A 12,099-nucleotide genomic window follows, 5' to 3' on the forward strand; every position below is an offset into this window, starting at 1 on the left:
TCTACTGAGGTCAGCTTTGCCTTTCATCCTTTCGGGGTCGATAAGATAAGTTGTTGTTATCGACGTCGAGCTTACGACGTCGAGCGTTCCAGTTGATCCGATCAACGGAACAGCCTGCTCGTGAAATTAACGTGCAAGTGGCTGAGCACTCCACTGACACGTGTACCCTTAACGTAGTTCTCGGGGATATTCAGTGTGACAAGGCTGACCCTTTGAATTACAGGCACAACAGAAACAGGAAGTAAGAGTGAGAGAAAGTTGTGGTGGAAGAGTACAGCAGGGTTCGCCACCATCTCCTGCCGGAGCCTCGTAGAGCTTTAGGTGTTTTCGCTCAATAAACACTCACAACGTCCGGTCTGGGAATCGAAACCGCGATCCTATGACTCCGAGTCCACTGCCCTAACCACTGGGCCATTGCGCCTCCACCGATAAAATAAGTAAGCACCAGCTAAACACTGGGTTCGATGTAATCGACTTAGCCCCTGCTGCGAAATTGATGGCCTTGCATCAAAATTTGAAACGGATATTCAACTTGAACCAGTTTCATCAATCGCAACAAATTAAAACGGGAAATCGGACCTTGCGGAGTTTGAACTCTTGAACATAAAGTGACTCCCAATGTCGAACTGATTCTGCCAGTCTACTGTCAATTTGCATATAATTAATATAAACACTTAAGACATTTCATTAACGTTATATCTGTTGCCAATACTCTGTATCTCACACGCCATAGTTATTTTTGACGCTGGTTTAGAATAAACGTCGACGAAAATAAAAGTAAATGAATAAAGAAATGAGGAAAAGCTTATCAAAAGATTCGTCGTTCATTTATGTTTGAAGATAAATTGAATTGGAAATTAGATTCGGGTTGTGTGTGTTCTGATTTGCATACAAAATATGAACTTGACAGCTGCAAAAGCCGTACAGGTTGCGTGTGACGATAGCATATTTACTCGGCGTTTACTAAGACATGTGTTTTAGTTCCGTTCTGATGACAAAGAACATATTAACACACACACGTATATAAATATGTACACGTACGTAGACAAGAAAATTATTCACAAATACACATAGACTAAAATACAAACACATTTACATCAAGTCTAATGTGCATATATGGCGAAACTAGCGCGTACGTACGAGCGCGCTTGTGAAAAGGCGTGACCCTGTAGTTAGGGCATCTGTTTCACGATCATAATGACGTAAGTTCAATTCCTGGATCAGACGGTGGGTTGTGTCTTTAACCAATACACTTCACTTTACGTGGCTCTAGTCTACTCAAATGAAAATGAATAGCAGCTGAGTGGTGGTGCTATTTAGTACGGCTTTCTCTCACCGACACTCTCTCCCGTTACACACACACACACACACACACACACACACACACGCATACATACGCGCATATATATATATATATATATATATATATATATATATATATATATATATATATATATATATATATATATATATATATATATAATATTTGCGAGGGTTTGGCATGCATTTTCAACCAGCTAGTGTTGCTACTTCAGGCTGATGACGAGCAATGATTCAGAAACATGTCCCTGAATGCACACTCAGCTGGGTGAGGGTACTTGTCTCCCCCTCGCAAATATAAGGACACAGGAAATGTGTCAAGGCCAACAGGAAGCGGTCCAGCTTCTTAGGGCTAAATAGCAGCAGTATGATTCCCTTATTGAGACTGTCATATTGAGTTGACAGTATACAACTGTAAAACCAGAAAGGAGAAAGCTGATTCGAAGTCTACAGATATAAGCCATCACTGGAACTGTACAAATCTGTCAAACTTTTCAGAAGCTTATCATTCAAGTATATATGAGCACATCTAGATAAGCAAATATATACATGCGAAGACATACATAAAACAAAACAAACAAAGGTAGGGTTCTATTTTCCTCGGTGATTCGATAATCATTATACCATCAGATTGCTTCATATTGGTTTCAAATTTTGGCACAAGGGTAGCAATTTTGGGGGCAAGTGATCAACCCCAGTGATCAACTGGTACTTATTTTATCGACCCCTAAAGGATGAAAGGCAAAGTCGACATCGGCGGAATCTGAACTCAGAACGTAAAGACAGACGAAATCCCGTTAAGCATTTTGCCCGGCGTGCTAATAATTCTGCCAGCTTGCCGCTTTTAGACTCCTTAATATCAATATTAGCCAAATAGAACGTAATTGATTTGGGTACAACCCTACGCCTAACTTACTCGACTGTAGCCTAACATTCCCGTATCTAAAGGCTTTTCTTCGTCCCTCGTATTTTACAAACTTCTGTGCGCATCTTATATTGCTTTCCATGAAACGTGTTTCATAACAAATCGCTAGAATACACCATTAAGTTTTAGAGTTACTTCGGTATTTCAACATAAATTAGCAACACGGTTAATTAACACAATTTTGAACCCCTTTTTTACCCATATTCTTACTTCATATTTTTCTTTTCCACATTCGTTATGGAAAACCACGATGTATATATGGATATTTAATATCATTGCTTTGAGAATTCTACAGTGTTGTTCAGAATTTGCTTACGATTGACTTTTCTTTGCCGACAATCCTCTTAATCAAACCACAAATTTGACATAGTATCCCCTTCCTGTAAGACAATGCTCCACAACCTTTTTCCACTTGCGATACACTTGTATTCTTTTCAAAATTCGGCGGCACACTTGAACTAAAAATATAAAAGTATAGGGGAAAAGATTATATTCAGGTTTCACTGCGTCTCGTGGTACTCCAATGTGCCGCGACATACCGGTTGCGGAGCACTGATCTAAGATATAGTGCGTTTGTAATCAGTCAAAAACAAGCTAAGTGCAGACTAGTGTTGTAAAGTACTTCTTAGAGAAGGCGCGTGGTTTAATGGTTAGAGTATTCGGCCCACGATCGTGAAGGTCGTGAATTCGATTCCCAGCAGCGCGTTGTGTTCTTGAGCAAGGTACTTTATTTCACGTTGCTTCAGTCCACTCAGCTGGCAAAAATGAGTAGTACCTGTATTTTGAAGGGCCAGCTTTGTCACATTCTGTGTCACGCTGAATATCCATGAGAACTACGTTAAGGGTACGCGCGTCTGTGGAGCGCTTAGCCACTTGCACATTAATTTCACGTGCAGGCTGTTCCATTGATCGGGATCAACTAGCACCCTCGTTTTCGTAACTGACAAGTGCCTGTTGATCCGACCAACTGGAGCTCTCGTAGTCGTTACTAACAGAAAGCCAATTTAGAGCACTCTCGACCATCTGAGAATATATTTAGGTTCTCGAAGTTGTTTCTCTTTCCCTGTGATCTTTGTGTCCTTGTTTAGCAATCTATGACAGTCACGTGATAAATTAATATATTCTTACCTTCCTCTGCATTTACAGTCTTATGTTTAACGCTGTGAGAAGCTAAGTTCAAATGTTATGGGACTATCCATTGAAATATGTTATCTTTCTCTAAGGAACTCGTGTCCTTGAACACACTATGAAAGTCATGCAATACATCTATACGTTCCCTACTCTTTCCACTACAAATATGTCTTAACAATAAATCATCATTGCATGTATGTGTGTGTGTGTGTGTGTGTGCGAGCGCATGCGTGAGCGTGTATGTCTATACATACATATGTATACATTCATACTGAAACACACGCACACATACATGCACTCACTCAAACACACATGTCTATGTATGTATGTATGCGTGTGTATGTACGTATGCATGCATGGATGTGTGTGTGTGTATGTATATTTGTGTGTGTGTATGTATCCCGACACTGTAACTTAATATCAGTGAGCAATATGTTGACGACAACCCGCTAAACACGTATATTAAATGAACATTTACAGCAAAACAGCATTCCACTGTGAAGCTCTTAAGGTTTGTATTCGTCATTAATCATCAGTTAGTATAATAAAACGACACTCATATCTCTTGTAAGAGGAGTGAATGATGTAATACCTCAGACATACCGCTATAAATATTAGGCTTTGTGTCTGTTGAAAGAAAACCTATAACTACTTCACATACACACTGGGAATAGATTTTTAATCTAGATTTTATGGTTAAATTAAAGTCATAGACATTAAAAATGTCTTTAAAATTGTATCTGTTTCAATTTTTTAAAATTTTAGTCTATTTCTATAATTTCTACTATGACACAGTTCCTGAAAGTTTGGGTTAGAATGGAAGGGGATGAATAAAAAAAATCGATTACACCGACCCCTCTCTGTGTTCGACAGTCACTTATTGCATCGACCCCAAAAGAATGGAAGGTAAATAGACGTAAGAAGTGCAGCTAAGTATTTTGTTCGACGCGCTAACGATTCACCCAGCTTGTCACCTTGTTATTAACAATGATTAAGGTGGTGAGCTGGCAGAATTGTTAGAAAGCCGGGCAAAATGCTTCATGGCATTTTGTCCGTCTTTACGTTCTGAGTTCAAATAACGCGGAGGTTGACTTTGCCTTTCATCCTTTCGCGGCCGATAAAATATGTACCAGTTTAGTGCTGGGATCGATGTAATCGACTTAACCCTTCCTCCAAAATTTCAGGCCGTGTGCCTATAGTAGAAAGGATTGTTAACAATGATTCATCTTGAAGCAAATTCAAATAATCTCAATGTAAATTAAATCGTTCATTTTGATTAAATAATGGCTTCAAATTTTGGAACAAAGCCATTGATTTTAGGGGAAGGGGGATAATCGATTACATCGAGCCCGTTACTCGATTGGTTCTTATTTTATCGACATCCGAAACGATGAAAGGCAAAGTAGACTTCGGCGACATTTGAAATCAGAACGTAAAGAACCAGAAGAAATGTCGCTAAGCATTTTGTCCGACGCGCTAACAATTCTGTCAGCTGCCTTATTCTAATTAAATAATACCATTGGCTTTATCTTATAAATAAGGAATTACAGTTAGTTTTAACAGGCAACATTTCTTGATCAGTTATCAAAATGTCTGTTGTGAGTTTATGAGGAATCATGTTTTGGATATACTAGACAGTTATTCTAACAGTAAATGTACCTACTTCAGTGAAATCATTTTTACATCAACATTATTTGCGAGAAATACTGGAGACAGTCAATCCATGCATTCTGAATGTAAACAGCCACAAATATTCTTCAACGTTGATTGTGGGTAATAACTTAATGACCCAACAAGTAACTTAATATAACTATATTCTATCGTTTTGAATTTTTCACTGACATCCCATTACAGGCTGTTGTCTTCTTATCATCATGTGCAGCAACAATGTATTTCAAATCGCCTCGTTCAGCAGAGGGCAATACAGGGTGGCCCAAAAGTAGGTTTATAGTTATCACGTAGGCACTTTAAATTTCTTTTAAAACATTTTATTACATTTAAATTTCTATCTTACAACCATATTGTTTATGCACATCTTAAACAGACAATGTTTAATCTCTCAGATGCTCAAAATGTCTTCCTTCAAAATTGCAATATTTTTCAAACCTCTTCAGAACACCCTGATGAACAGTGCAGCACAAATTCCGAACTCCATTAATTTCAGTGAATGCGTCAGAAATGTAATCTTTTAATTCATTTACTGTTTTGGGATTCTTTTCATAAGCCTTGTTCTTTGCAACACCCTCAAAAAAGAAATCCATTGGTGTCAGGTCAGATGAACGTGGTGGCCATTCGATACTGCCCCGTCTTCTAAACCAACGCTGTGGAAAGGCTCTATTAAGATAGCCTCTTACTGGCAGCGCATAAGAGCTTGACAAAATTAACTAAATTAGCATAGAATAATGGTTTCATATTTTTTATAAAGATCTAAACTGTTAATATATGAATACGAAAGAGATAGTTGAATAACTGTACATCCTGTACGCGCTGGATTTCAAGTGTAGGCTTCTTGTAGGGTCCCCACTTGCTTCCCTATTTGTGAAATACTAGTACTTGTAACTTGAGGCAAGGTAACACTGTTTTGAGAACAAAGCTTTCATCATTCATAAGTAAACACAGCATTGTGTTTACTTGCGGAAGACAAAATCAAAGGATGAAGTGAATTCAGATTTAAAACGAATGGGCGTAAGTTCAAACAGTCCAAAACAGATATTTCCTACAAGGGCGTGTTGAAAAGTTCTTAGTTTTGGGTAAAAGAAAATAGAAGAGGATCAGTTAATTATGATTTTATCCAACATATTCCCCTCTCAGATTCACACACTTATTGCAGCGGTCTTTCAGTTTTTCTAAGTCCCGTTAAAGAACTTGGAAAGCTGGACCTCCAGCTAGGCCTTTCACGGCACCCTTAAAGCCAGGAACTTTTCAGCATTCCCTCGTATGTTTTATCTAAATATCTACCATTACATTTGACCAGAAATTTTGAAATTTGTTTCACGATTATTTTAAATTGCTTCGAGTTTCTTTTAATTTGTACTTCAAAAGGTGTCGAGAGTCTACAGTTGTTTTCTTACAAAAGTTATGATCTACAATCTTAAAATGTATTCATAACCGATTGTACCTTGCTGTAAATTTGTAGGAGTGGCTGTGTGGTAAGTAGCTTGCTTACGAACCACATGGTTCCGGGTTCAGTCCCATTGTGTGGCACCTTGGGCATGTGTCTTCTACTATAGCCTCAGGCCGACCAAAGCCTCGTGAGTGAATTTGGTAGACGGGAACTGAAAGAAACCCGTCGTATATATGTATATATATGTATGTGTGTATATGTTTGTGTGTCTGTGTTTGGCCCCCCAACATCGCTTGACAACCGATACTGGTGTGTTTACGTCCCCGTACCTTAGCGGTTCGGCAAAAGAGACCGATAGAATAAGTACTAAGCTTACAAAGAATAAGTCCTGGAGTCGATTTGCTCATCTAAAGGCGGTGCTCTAGCATGGCCACAGTCAAATGACTGAAACAAGTAAAAGAGTAAAAGAGTGTTTCAAAAGTGATATGCTAGAGTAATTTGCTGCTGTTTTTATTTTATTTTAATCGGACATGCAATGTAATATTTTCTATGCAAGGGAGACTGGAAATAATAAAAGGTACTAATGATATAACAGAACTCCACCCTCATTCCAGCTATTTTTCAGCCCTATGGTATTCATCTCGTTTATGATACTTAGCATAGGAATCTCTACGTGGTCGCTCGACCTGCTTTGAATAGCAGCCAAATCCCTGCCAAATCACATCTTACTGTTTTATAAAAATATAGACTACATAATGTGCAGTAGTTTTAGATGAATGCTATTCAAAACACGGAATCCTTTGGCTGTAATACTGAGGTTTATAAGTTCTGTAGGTGAGAAGAAAGCCACAGCATCACATGCATTCTTATCTAAAAATATTAAATCTTATATCTAGTGAATCCATGTCAGTAACAATAGACACGTGTTGTCATCAAATGCTCTCCGCAGATGGCACGCTGTTTTATTCACTGGCTCCAGTCACCTCATAAATTCATTTGCTTTTGTTAGACAAACATGTGAGAGAGCTTTTACATGGTCACTCGTTCGATATAGAGCCAAGTCCGTCACAGCTCATACCTTGTCGCCTTAGAAAAGAAGGTCACAATGTGCTGTTCTTCAGAAAAAAGATGGGATACTCTTTTACTCTTTTACTTGTTTCAGTCATTTGACTGCGGCCATGCTGGAGCACCGCCTTTAGTCGAGCAAATCAACTCCAGGATTTATTCTTTGTAAGCCTAGTACTTATTCTATTGGTCTGTTTTGCCCAACCGCTAGGCTACGGGGATGTAAACACACCAGCATCGGTTGTCAAGCGATGTTGGTGGGGGGACAAACACAGACACACAAACATATACACACACATACACACATATATATATATACATATATACGACGGGTTTCTTTCAGTTTCCGTCTACCAAATCCACTCACAAGGCTTTGGTCGGCCCGAGGCTGTAGTAGAAGAGACTTGCCCAAGGTGCCACGCAGTGGGACAGAACCCGGAACCATGTGGTTGGTAAACAAGCTACTTACCACACAGCCACTCCCACGCTTTAACAACTAGAACACTTTTCATCAAAGATTTTCTCGATCAGGACCAAACTGAGGATAATAAAAAACAATAGCAATTGGCTATCTACAAGAAAAAAAAAAAAAAAAAAAAGAAGGGAAAAAAAACAGCCAAATTTCTCTCAAACCATACTCTAGTTTTCAGAAACAGAAAGAGATTTTTTTTTGTCAGATTTGATCTGGAAGAAGGAATCGGAATAATGGCTTTTGTAATCCTTTTTTGACCGATAAGGTCGAGGCTTCACATGAACAATTTCAAGTTGCTGACTATTGGAGAACGTGGGCAAGGTAGGAATTCTCGAGGACCTGATATTCATATATATATATATATATATATATATATATATATATATATATATATATACATATAAAAGTATTCCTGCTATGACCATCTCATCACATTTTTCGTTTCTCTCTCTTTCTCACTTTATATATATATATATGATTATATGTTATCTCAGTGAGATTCGACATTGGACTAAGTAGCCACAACAGCAACAGCAACAACAACAACAGCTTGTTAAATAACTAATGTTAGTGTATATAACTATAAAGACGAAGTAATTGAATATTCTATTAAATGTTTGTTCGATCTGTCAACAATGAAAAGGAAGTTTAAGGAAGTCTAAAGGAAATATCAATTTGTCATTTGTCAATCGTTCTTTCATTTACCCTAGGTAAGTAACAGCTAATAATTAGAGGTTTCAATTATTAATGAGTCTGTTAAAATGAAAATACACTAAAACAACATTTACAATTATCTGCTACACACACAAACATTCTAGAAGACATCCTAAAGAAAGCCATTGAAAGCCATCCGATCGATTAGTAAAGACTCATTCACCAACACAATTTTAGGTCAATAGAGGTACTAGCTCCTCTCTCTTCCCATCCTATTACGACTGCAACTCATCGAAACCAGCAAGCTGCGTACCACATCCGTCATTCTCCCTCTCGCTACTCTACTTTATGTTTTTCCTAGACTCAGTATTAATCGCTGAGACTAATCCTTCTTTCTCTGAGCAAGATCCCTCTGGAATTCTATCCTCCCCCATTTTCTTCAGATGGTGATTTACAGATGTTTCGATATCGTGTGTATCAGCCAAACTTCGAATGTCAACGATGGTCATAGACATAAGCCATTCCTCCTGACTAATCCATTAAGATAAGAGCTGGTAGTTAAAATTCAGAAAAGAGAAAAAGAAAATATAAAAATATTGGAATTTCTATTCTTGTATATGTCGTTGAGTTGAGAGTGCATAGCGTCGTGGTTTGGGTGTTGTACTCACGGTCGTATGATCGTGGTTTCAATTCCTAGACAGGGTGGAGCGTTGTGTTCTTGAGAAAAAAACACTTCACCTTACATTGCTCTGCGATCACTTCAACGCCTGATGTGAGATACGCCGAGCACCTGTTCAGACAAGGTCGATATAATTACTATAAACAAGTCATTTGTTCAGCAAGAAATTGCACAACCGTCTTTTTCGGATGACGAGATACCAAAACCAGAATTACCATAAATTGTATTGTATGCCGTTGACAACAAAATGGTTTTGTTTTCGATACACAAATCAGTTTTGGATTCAGTAACAAATACAGGCAATTGATGTAGCCTCAGTACGATATAAAAGAATTGGCGGTGCATCGGACAAAATGTCTTGCTGTATTTTGCTGTGCATTTTTGCATTTTGAATTGTAAACCCAGCGAGGTTGATTTTTGTTTTCATCCTTCCAATACCTGTAAAATAGTGGAAACCATAAAATCGACTATTGCCTTCCCCCAAAACGTTGACAAATTGCTATGACATATGCACTAATGTTTGGCAGGCTGGTAGAAAACGATACAGCATCAGTGTAAACACCCGATAATAGTCTCACCTGTATGTTTTGAGAGTGAGAATGGCTTACTGGATAGAGTGACAGACAACCAGTTGTATTACGTACGTAGTCAACCTAGCCGTAAGTAGGTTCCACAAGGTAAGAGCAGCTCGTGTCTCCCGATGCAGCAACATCACTATTGGTTCTGTGTACGAAATCTTAGCATGCAGTGCTGACTTTATTTCCTCTTGTGGAGGAAATAAAACTACTTGCGATTGATAGAGACATTTATCTCTCATCTACTTAAGCTCTAAAAAAATTGAACATAAATATTAGTCAGTATGTTTATTGTTATTTGAAAAAGATTAGTTTAGCCACATCTTCTAAGTTTAAACATTGCTGAAGGTCACTTTAATTTTATTAAGTATGCGGTTATTTTGAAAATACCACACAGAGTGATGACCGTGCCCTGCGTAGTTACGATTTGCTCTTTGGAAATGTACAGCACCTGTTTAGTCTACCTACCAAGGATATTGCGAAGTCATGGTACTTCAGCATGGCGGATTGTGAAGAGCTAGCGGAAGTGCTCAACTGAGCCAACATTGCTTCTTACATTGATACTGAGTGGAAGAATCCTAGAAGAGCAATGGTTAAGATGATCAAGCTCTAACTGCAACTCATCATAGGGTCAGCGTCCGTTGTTGTGTAATCAGCTAATGAAAAATTCACTGTGACTCAAGCTCCCAACTCAAATTCATAATAATGGAATTGTATGGCGACAGACAGTCATGAGAATCCGCGATAGCAAAAAAAGTAAAACAAAAACTTCATTCTTGGGGCCAATAGTAAAAATAGTAAAACCAATATTAATATACTGCGAACACTGTAATTTGTGACTGACAGCTAGAGTCCAAAGTTGTAGGTATTTTGTCTCTGGCTATTAAAGTCCTTGCATAAAAAAAGGATAGATAGATAGATAGATAGATAGATAGATAGATAGATAGATAGATAGACAAAGAGAGAGTGAGAGAGAGAGAGAAATCATAAACATCACAAAAGCATTAGGATACATAACTATAAAGTGCAAGGTATTTTGTCCGTCACAAACGCTTTTGCGATTCCATGTCTATCGCTACCAAAGTCTAATATAAATACAAAGCCATAAAATGTTTAGGGAGAGTTTTGTCTGTTACTTCGATTCCATTATTTACCGGCATCTTGTTTTATCCATTCCGAAAAGGCTAAGAACAAAGCTGAATTCGGTGGGAGTTGAACTTATAAGGGAATATAACTAAATGCAGCAAAGCAATTTGTCCAATGCTACCAACTCAGAACAATATTGGTTTCCAATTTTGGCGCAGGGTCAGCGATTTCGGGGAAAAAGTAAGTCGATTACATCGAGACCAGTACTCAACTGGTACTTATTTCATCGACCCGGAATGGATGAAAAGCAAAGTAAAACCTCGCCGGAATTTGAACGCAGAACGTTTAGCTGGGCGAGATACCGTTAAACATTTTTCTCGGCGTGCTAATGATTCTTATTTCTTTATTACCCACAAGGGGCTAAACATAGAGGGTACAAACATGGACAGACAAAGGGATTAAGTCGATTACATCGACTCCAGTGCGTAACTGGTACTTAATTTATCGACCTCTAAAGGATGAAAGGCAAAGTGGACCTCGGTGGAATTTGAACTCAGAACGTAACAGCAGACGAAATACCGCTAAGCATTTCGTCCGGCGTGCTAAAGATTCTGCCAGCTCGCTGCCTTACTGAACCAGAATATTTATTTCTTTATTGCCCACAGTGGGCTAAACATAGAGAGGACAAACAGGACATTGTCTGCAGGACGATGTTTACAAAGGTAAATATTTCGAATTAAAAGATTCACAAGAGAATAAAACCAGACACTTATAACTAAAAAAAAAAAAAAAAAAAAATTAAATGAATTATTATACCTGTGTGGCTTTGAACATTACAATATAATCATTCTCCTTTTCTTTTTCCATTTATGTTAGGTGGACACAAACCGTGATTAGAAGATTCTGAATTGATCTTTAAGGAGTATATTATATTAAGGCATGTGCAGACTTGTTTGTTCATGCATTCAGAAAACATGCATATATGTATAGAAATGTATTAATTCCTTCCCGGTCTACCACACTAACACATACATAAATATATACATATGTACACCTGTACATTTGTATAAGAAATACATACATAAAAGTATACATACTAATGCATAGATATTCGTGAGTACAACGTAT

The 12,099-nt window shown here is 38.0% G+C and overlaps 1 protein-coding gene across 7 annotated transcripts in view; it reads right to left on the reverse strand.

The window, feature by feature from the left end:
• LOC106874097 (uncharacterized) overlaps positions 1-12,099 on the reverse strand; it is a 45,389-nt gene that overhangs the window by 28,846 nt on the left and 4,444 nt on the right. Inside the window, exon 1 of one of the 7 annotated variants that reach the window (XM_089352630.1) lies at positions 11,788-11,929. The exons of the other annotated variants lie outside the window; for them this stretch is intronic. The gene's annotated coding sequence lies outside the window, so the exon portion shown is untranslated. Of the gene's footprint in view, positions 1-11,787; positions 11,930-12,099 lie in introns of those variants that run through there. 7 annotated transcript variants of the gene reach the window in all.

Source organism: Octopus bimaculoides, chromosome 5 (genome assembly GCF_046866305.1).
Source record: "Octopus bimaculoides isolate indiv1 chromosome 5, ASM4686630v1, whole genome shotgun sequence".
Taxonomy (NCBI): Eukaryota; Metazoa; Mollusca; class Cephalopoda; order Octopoda; family Octopodidae; genus Octopus; species Octopus bimaculoides.